Source organism: Alligator sinensis, unplaced genomic scaffold, assembly GCF_000455745.1.
Source record: "Alligator sinensis unplaced genomic scaffold, ASM45574v1 scaffold643_1, whole genome shotgun sequence".
Lineage (NCBI taxonomy): Eukaryota > Metazoa > Chordata > Crocodylia > Alligatoridae > Alligator > Alligator sinensis.
Window position 1 is genome coordinate 183,176 of NW_005842783.1, and position 9,890 is coordinate 193,065.

The window sequence follows — 9,890 nt, forward strand, 5'->3', positions numbered from 1 at the left end:
AGGAAGGGGGGACGCCTGCAGCTGGACCTGCAGCTGCTTTGCGGTACTGAGCAGTCCTGATATGCCAGTGCCCTGCCCATGCCTTTGCCCCTCACTCCCAACCCACAGCCCCACCATTGCCCCTCACTCCTGACCTGCATCCCCCTGCCTACCCGCCACTAATTTCCTCCTGGCAGCAGCTCCATCCCAGCACCAGGACATAAGTCCAGCTGCAGCTGTCCCACTTGCTGCTTTATGGCTCTGAGGAGTGCCAGTCCTTACTGTTCTGCTCCTTGCTCCTGTGCCCAGGCCCCAGCAATCCCCATGTTGCTCCTGGGAAGCCCTCAACTGGGCTGGGCAAACCCTTTCCCTTCCAGGCTGGCCTCCCCCTGAACAGGCTGCTCTAGAGGGGCAGGGGGGCTCTAAGCCTGGCTCTGGCAGCCTTTCCTACCTGGAGCGCTCCCCCATTCCTGACCTCCATCTTTGTCTCTCTCTCACACATACACATCCCTGATGCCAACTCTACCCCTCCCCCCAGCCCATCACAACCCCCCAAGTGGTTCCTGGGACCAGGAGCCTTGCCCACTGGGGCTGCATGTCCCTGCACTGATGAAAGAAACTGCATGGGAAAGGGCTGCAGTGCAGCTGTTGCAGCTGCAGCTCCTTCCAGAAGGTCTCAACGGATCTGGCGGCTGGGCACCAGGGTGTGAGATTTGTGGGAGGCATGTGGGGTTTGGGGGGGAAGGGGTTTGGGGGGTGAGTGTGGGGTTTGTGGGTGTGTGTGTGGAGGGGGGAGTTGGAGGGGGTTGTGGGTGGGTGTAGGGTTTGTGGGTAGATTATGGGAGGGTTAGTGGGTGCAGTGCTTGTAAGTGGGTTTTTGGGGAGATGTGGGATTTGTGCAGGAGGTGTGGGGGGATTGTAGAGCCCACCACATGCCCACCCCCCCCACGGCACACAGCAACAGCCAGCACCATACCCTTGAGGCTCTTGTGACCCACCGCAGGCAGAGCCCTGGCGACACGATGCGCCACCTGAAACCCAGGTGCTATATATACATGATGCACAGAGTCAGCCTGGCCCACTGATGCGCACCTTAAGGTAGGACTGGGTCGGCTCCTGCCATCACCCAGGGCTCCCAGCACTGCACACAGAAGCCATGCACCATTGGGCCAGGTTGGGTCCTGCCTCCATGGAGCTGGCCTGGCCTGATGGCGTGCAGGGCACATGAAGGCTTGAGCCAGCCCAGCCCGATGGCTCCCCCGATGCAGTGCCCGGAGCCCCAGGTGATGGCAGGACCCAGCCCAGACCTCTCTGAAGGCGTGCATCAGCAGGCTGGGACGGCTCCTGCCTTGTATATGATGTATAGCCCCCGGGTCTCAGGCAGCATGGTGTGCTGCTTGGGGGGCTCTGCCTGCAATGGGCCACAAGAGCCCCAAGGGCACGTGGCTGGCTGCTGCCGCTGGGGGCAGCAGGGGCTGTGCACTGTGGGGGCAGGACTGGGACACCCACACAGTCCCATACAGTTCCCCCCTCCCCCACCCTCATATCCCTGCTTACTGGGTCCAAAGCCTGGGTCCAAGGCACTTTTGCCAGCCTTGCCCCGTTTCTATTTCCTCTACCACACTGAGACAGCATGCTGGAGCAGCGGGGGCAGGCAGCAGGCATAGAGAAGCTCTGGACAGGTGCTAAACCATCTCTTCGGAGGACCCAGCCTCCAGTTGCTTCAGGGCAAGGTCCAGGAGTGTGCCCTATGCCACTTCTTTCTGGCATGTTTTTTTTTTTTTATACTGGGATTTCCCAGTGTCAAACTTAGAGTCTTTGCTGCAAATATGCAGCGTGGGGAACATTTTTTTGTTCCTAGTGTGCCTCCTGTGGCATCTCAAGCTGCTTTGAGATGCCACAACAGGCACATGCTCACTCATCTAGATGCAGCCTATGAGAGTTAATCTTACTCTCACCAAAGTCAATAGCACTGTTATAACAGTTCAGCAGCATCAGCTGGATAGAACAGTACCTTGGGATGTAATATTAACTGCTGGGGGTACACAAAAGGGAGCCCTTTCCTTCTGCCATGGAAGCCAGTAAGATCATGCCTATATATGCACTTTGAAATGCAACAGCAAAGAAGTATACTTACATGCAAGTTCTTCTCCTTCAGAAAGGGCACTGAGTCCAACAATGAGGATGATGGAGAGTAACCAGAACCCCTTCTGTTCCATTCTGACTTGTAAGCCTTGGTCCTCGGAAAAGAAGAATGAGAACTTAGATCTAGGGTAAGTAGCTCTTACACTCAGAGGGACTCAATTTATATGCTTTTATGTTTGTGCAGTAGGCTCAGATAACATTTATCCAAATTATGCTCCACCTAGGATTTCCCTTTTCTTTTGATTAGAAAATGTAAATATGTGTCTGCTACATCTCTCATGGTGATAGTCCTGTGACAAATGGCATTACCATAGACCTTTAACTACCTCACCTAAGTTCATATCCAGTGTGGCATTCCAAACCTCTGAGCAGCTTCGGGTGTTGCCATGGTTTTTAAAATAAAAACAATCTGTCAAATATATGTTTCCCCTCCACATATGTAATTTCTATCTCATAATCACTGGCCCAAGGCCAAGATGGAGTGATGATCAGTCCTGAACAAGCCTGCTAGCTCACAGCCTACGAAAGCCATAGAAGCAGAAAATGTACAACATTAAGAAGCCAAGAACTGTTGTGCTAAGTGCAGTGAGGGCTCCAGAGACTCAGAGGAATCATGCTAAACCGCTAAACAGTCAGGCATAGTTAAAGATTTTGAGTACAGCAACCGTGGTGTTCTTAGTCCCATGACAATCACACTAGAAAATTAAAAACAATGTTTGGCAATGTGTTGATTAGGATATGCAAAATTAAAAGAATCAAAACCAAGCCAGAAGAAAGAGATTCCAACAGATATTCTTATGTTGCCAAATAATTCTTCCTAGCCAGGAAGAAAGGGTTTGTCCTGCTGCTGAATATTGAGCTGATCTCTGCAAAGTTTTCTTGCTTGTGACAAAACAGATGTTCATGACAGGGAGAATAGAAAATTAAAGATTGGGGAAATCCGTCTTTTGCTGATATTCTCAGGACACAAGGTACTAACAGAAATGCTTGTGGATGGCAAGGTGGACACTGACAGCTGGTCCCTAGGTCACTTCAGTCTAGGATAGCCTCTTGCTGCCTGGGCAGGGCTCATTTCTTTTCTAGACCCGGTAGACTTGGATGGGGCATTCCAGTTCATTGTGTGGATGCTGCACAGTGCAGGTGGTCTCATAATCAGGTGAAAAGCCTTGATGGGCTTTTGCACAAGGACAATTTTCAACCTGAGAGGTTGTTTTCCCCTTATTCTGTGTACCAAAATCTCCTATATGAGGAAATTAGGTTGCTTGAGTAGAGTAGAACATTCTGCTTGGATTAATCCATTCTTCCAGTTTCCTCCTTGCATTTAGGAGGTAGATCAATATTCAAATCATGTTAGTATGTACCAGATGAGAACAAGACCCAAATCCTTTAGCTTGGGCAGGTTGGGGATCACATTTTTAGAACAAGTACTGAGTTCGGTCTGTGTAAGTGCAGTCAGTGTAAACACATTTTACCTTTTCAGGAGGAAAAGATTAGTTTCACATTCTTTTTTTGCAGGAAAGCAAGGGATTCACTTTTTAATGATCAGAAAGGACCTGGCTTGCCCTTCTCTCAACCCTCGTTCTCTTGGCGACCTCCCTGCTTTCCCTGTTTCTTTGTTCTGGCTTCTTCGCCTTCCCACTCTCAAAATCACGCTGCTGAGCTTAAGCAAAGACAAGTACTAGTCCAAGCCTTACTATACAGCAGAGGTGCACAACGTTTTTTGGCCAGAGTGCCGAAAAAACCACAATGTCTACCTTGGAACCAATGTCTACCAGTGTCAACATGCCAGAGCCCGGAGCAGCTGTTTGCAGCCTTCCAGCTGCAGCCGGCCCATGGAGCCTGGTCTGCTTGCAGCAGGGCTTGCCACCTCCCAGCTTCCTGCTGGGAGCAGCCTGGGCTCCATGGCTGGCAGCAGCTGCTTAGAGCCCGGCTGGCGGTGGTGTGCCGAGCAAAATGGCCTTGCATGCCAAGCTCAGCACACATGCCAGGAGTTGCTGACCCGTGCTATACAGATTTGACTGGGATTCTTGATGTCAAAGACTGGAGACCAGGGGAGGCATTGGCAGGTTGGGTAGGATTCTGCAAAGTTCATCCAACAATTCAAGATCCATAATGCTTTACGAAGGCAGAATGCCCTCCTTGCCCTGGCACATAGGCAGGGCACTTCTTCCACACCACACTGCAGCTCCACTGCCACAAGGTAAGTAAAGCTGGTCAGAATATGGATGACCTACATCTCCTGTCAGGCACCATCACTCCCCCTTTTGCTGTTGCTACTGTGCACTACGGGAGTCCTGGCCATGGATATATCATGATAGATGTAGCTCAAGTAGGCAGACTGGGCAATAGTGAAGAATGGGGACATGAAGTAGCTGAACTGCAGCTCCCATGCAGCACCATGGTAGCACTTCTGAATCAAAACTTTTCTGTTTATCAGACATTTATTAGTTTCCAGATCTTCCACTTTTTTTGGACAATTTTCTCTGTGGGAAGAAATTCTTTTTCATGAAAAAATTAACTCCTTAGAATGCCAGTTTTCTAGTTTTTCTGACAAGCTCTAACTGCCTTCATTATTTTAAGACAACTTAAATACAATGCAGATTTATGTCCTACGCTTTCCTGCTCACCAGTGAATACTTTCTACTAGCCATTAGCAACTGGTAACTGAATTTTAAAATCCCTGGCCTAGTATAATAATATCTTTTCTTATTGTATGATACCTTGCCTTGTGCAACAACTGATTTCTACAAAGTCCTGTCAAGTCAGAATTAAGACAAAACACTCTTCTAGACTGAGCAACTTTTGTTTTGAGGGAAACATTAATTGATAAACACTATTCATTCTGCAGTTAGTGTTCAGGCCTACAGCAGCTCATTTTGTTCACTCTCTGTGTTAATGGAATGATCCACTGGAAGTCATGCTCCTTGTTGATTCAGTGAACTACCTTCTTATACATGCTTTGTTTATTATTGTCTATTATTGTCTAGATGCACACAGAAGTAGATTGTATTGCAATATAACATCCATGAGAGACTTGTCTTTCTACTTCTCAATGGAGAAAAATTCACGTCAAATAAATAGCATGGGATGAAGTAGATTGTCACCTACAAAAGCTTATGTGTTTCTGAATGAGTTGTGCCAGTCTACCCTCCCTTCTGCCTGTCAAATAAATGTTCTTTCTTGTACACAATTTTGCCAGTGTAACCTAAGAATTTGATGCAGATCCCATGGGTCCAATCCCAGCATTGGATTATGTGAAAGACTTGGATATCTGAAACAGTCATTTTATAAGGTAGAAAATATATCCAAATTGTAGAACTTTGCTGCCTCCACAGCTGTGCAGAACTTCTACCTAAACTTCTAGATCTTGTTGTGACTCATAACAGTTATCAAAAGAAGTTGTCACTCCTGCCTGTTAATAAATACTTTATTACGTCTCTTATCTTTGAACTGTCACCCATTTGTCCAATCCCACACTTCTAATAAAGGCAATTAAACTTTAACTACGTAAAGACTGTAGGTTTGAGCTCTTATACACACAGCCTGGAAGAAATGGGCTTTCATTCTTTTTTTCTTCTGTTTTTTTGAAAATGCATTAATTAATTATCCTTATTTATCCTTTTTGTTCTAATATCAGGTAAGTTATCTCATATTTCAGTTAAGGATTTTTTTTCCCCTTTCATCAAAGAAACAAATCCATGTAGATGGCTTGTTAGCTATACTCTTAGACTCAACGTATATACTGTCAAGAAATACCCTAGCTAATATCATGTGGTTCCATATGGAAAGTGGAGAGAGAACTCTGAGAGAGAATTTCAGTTCTAAGCACTAAACTCGTGCTGCACATTTATGTGCTATTGGTGCTAAGGTTAAGTGTATATTTTTAGCAAGCCATTTTTTTTCTTTCTGACAAATGCATTTGTTGCTGAAACATGCTGACTTATGGAAGTGGAATCATCTGAAAAGTACTTATGTTGACACTGGATTTGGACCCAGCACCTATACCTTTGTTCGGGTCAGGCAGAACCCTCAGACCGACCACAACACCTGCCAGTTGATAATAGGCCAATTTATTGATACAGAATAAGAACAAAAAAACAACAATACAAACAATCAAACAATTCTATATTTACCAATCCTAGGGCTTTCATCAGAGTCAAAGTACATCTGGTCAGGATGCAAGCTCCACTTTGAGGCTCTTTCTCTTAGGTGTCAGCAGTCTGGAGGTGGGATGCCAAGGTCCACAGCCCCCCTCCAGTGGGGTACATGAGATGGGTTACTGATCTGCCTTCAGTCCCTGGTGGCCTTGGCGACCCTTTCCAGGGGGCAGGAATGGGGACAGGGACCCCTCTCAGGGAGCAAAATGGGGAGGGATAGGGAGGGACAGATGAGACAAAAGGAGGGATGGGAGGGACCCTTTGTTAATCTCAAGTCTCTGCTTTTGTATTTTTCTTCCCCCTTACATGACTCCTGATGACTCTTCATCCATGGCTATCTCTGGTTGGTTGTCTCTCTGTGGTCACATGTCCACATAGCCTTCTGGGCCTTCTCCTAATTTGCTCTGTTCCCCCAAAACTGGGACTTAGGCCCCCCTGCTCTTTGAGGCCTTGTTGCTGGTGTCTCATCTTGTTTTATGGGACAGTATGGTATATACTACTTTGGTTTCCAGGCTGTTTTCTAGACTGTGTGTCCTTGTTAGCCTTGTTGCGTTAGACAACCTGTCTGCCTTGAAGGCTGTGAACTCGTGTTATGGCATGCCCCCCTCAGTTTTTAGGTTGTGTCCATGCATTGGCCTTGTTGTACTAGTCAGCCTGTCTGCTTTCAGGGCCTTGAGAAGCTGTGCGTGTCTCCCAAGCTCTTTAGAAATCCATTTAACCCCCGCTGCCCATCTTGACCCCTTATAATGCATATATCTGTACCTAAAAGCCAGTTCCCAAAAAAACAGGCCTTTAAATACCATTTCTAAGCCAACAATTTACAGATTTTGGAAACCTGTTTTTCACTTGAGAAATATATCAAGTATTGCTTTAATTTAGATTTTGCAGGTTTATTTCATACCAACTTTGACATTTCATTTCAGACAGCTTTTGAAATATTCTACTTTTGTTCCATGTTGTCTTGTGCATTATTTCTGACTGGCTCTTGTGTCACACTTCAAGTCAGCTTTTCCGTGTGACTGGGGACTGATTGGTTCACGTGTTTGATGCTAGGCCTGTCTACAGCTCTGGATCACAGCAGACGGAAGTTTTTGGAAAAGCATATAAAGCAACAGGTTTGGGAGAAGTCTTTCTAGGAGTGGCCGGATGGTGATGTGTTCTCTTTCTCTGATTCCTCCCATACTTATACTGGTTGTTCAGTACAGTTTGTCAGGCAAGAGTTAATTTCACTCCCACATGGAAATTCTCCTCCCTCAACACCAGCACATGAAGGAAGCAAGCATTTCCTTAGTCATGGACAAGTAAAACGTGTTTCTGATGTCGCAACCAGTTCAAGTAACCATTTCCACATCACAGCCAAAACCACAGCCCGAGAGCCTGTTAGTGGAGCTGCAAAGCAAAGCCATTTTTGAGTAAGGTTTGTCTCTTGGGCACCTGAGATTGGGAATAAAGTCCCTTTTTTCTTAAAGCTTGGTAAGTGCAGAAGCTGGTGAGTGTCAGGCTTGCAACGTTGTACCCAGGATCTTGGCTTTCCTAGAGCAGCAGTCTACCCAAGCCTTGGAACATTTTGAGATTGTGGAGCCAGAGGTTGCTAGCACTTGGCTCAACGATGGGGTCTAGCCTTTACCGCTATCCCATTACATAGTCCTTGAACTTCACAGGCCACTTCACCACATGTCCACTCTTAGTTTGCATGGTGTCATCAGGTGTCTCTGTGGGTACTGATGCATTCTCTGAAATCTAACAAAACTCTTGCTGTTGGTGGTCTCATTTTACTTCTGAGATTTGTTCTGCTGCCATGTCTTGAGGTGCATCAACATGTTCTGCTGGTACTGATGAGTAATCCTTTCTTAAGTGCCTTCTGTTCCTCCTGTAGACATTACTGGAGGTGGGTTTTACGACTTAAGAACACGGTTCATCCCCTTTTGCCATGGATGCTGGTCTCCAACCTGTACTTGTTTGCATCTTTACTTTCTCCCCCTCTTGTAGAGGTGACAAGAATGCAGTGTGGTCATAGTGCTTCTTTTGGCACCTTTGAAGTTTCTGCAACTTGTGGGAGGTATTCAATGGTAGCCTAGGAGTCAGCACTACTGTTGTAGCAGGGAGGATACTACGCAAAAGTCTCCCCATCAGAAGCTGCACTGGTGCATACTCAAGACTTGTAATGGGAGTTTTCTGGAGATTGAGTAAAGCCAGGTATAGATCTGAGCTGTCCCGCAAAGTCTTCTTAAACATTGATTGGATGGTCTGAACTGTGTGTTCAACCTGACCATTGGATTGTGGATAATCTGGACTAAAGTGGGTGATGGTGGGTGCTCCAGTCACTTGCAAATTGTTTCATTATGTGGGTTGCAAATAGCATGTGATCACAAACAATTTCTTGAGGTATGCCATGGCGAGCAAACACAGATTTAATTTGGCTACTACCATGTCATGCCAGCCATTTTGTCTGGCAGGTGCAAAACTTCAGGGAACCTGGAATAATAGTCAATGATTATCAAATAAGACTGTACCCATAGATCTAAAATGTCCGCCACCAGTTTTAGCCGAGGCAGGTCTGGGATCTCATGTGAGATCCTGGGCTCGTTCTGCATACTGGGTTGGAGCTCTTGACAAGGTATGCAATTTGCAATCTATTGCTTGGTGTGGGCATTCATCTTAGGCCAATACATGATTTGTCGAGCTTGTGCTTTCAACCTTTGTATGTCTTGATGAGGCGAGTGAAGCAATGTCAACATGTTGGCCCTTGCACCATGTGGAATGATTGTTTTTGGCCTGATCATGAGCAAATCATCATGAATCTGGATTTGGTCTCTGAAAGGGCAGTAAGGCTTTAGTTAAGGTCTAACTTGTTTTTGCCTCCATTTCCATCACACTGTGAACCACCTTTTCTGAGTGGAAAGGATCAGGTTCAGGGGAAGGGGAAAGTGTTATGGCTCTAGAAAGCATGTCAACCACTAATATGTCTTTGCCTTTGGTATAGAGAATCTGGATGTCATATTTCTGGAGCTAGAACAGCATCCCCTGTAGCCCTGCTGGAGCCTTTCCCATGGGCTTTGCAAAAATCGCTTCCAGTGGTTTGTGGTCCGATTGGTCCCTTACCTGGGTGCCATACACATACTGATGGAACTTCAGCATGGCAAAGACGATTGCCAGAAGTTCTTTTTCAATCTGGGCATAATTTCTCTCAGATTGTGTTAGAGCCCTTGAAGCATATGCAATTGGTTGCTTCTGCTGAAACAGACATGCTCCTAGGCTATCTTTGGACTCGTCAGCTTAGATTTCCAGCTGCTCTGCTGGGTTAAAGTACCTGAGCACAGGTGCCGTTGTGATGGTCTGCTTGAGCTTATCCAGGGCTTTCTGATGCTCAGGTCCCCATTGCCAGATAACGTCGTTCCTGAGGAGCACTGTCAGCGGCACCATCAGAGTTGACTCATGTGGAATGTATTGCACCAAGTACTGAATGGTTCTGAGGAGTCTCTGAAGGCCTTTTGTTGTCTGTTGGAGTGGGCATCCTGTTGATGGTTTCTACTTTGTCATTGTCTGGTTTGACACCATCTTTTGAGAAGTTATGGCCCATATACCTAATGTTGTCAACTAAGAACTGTT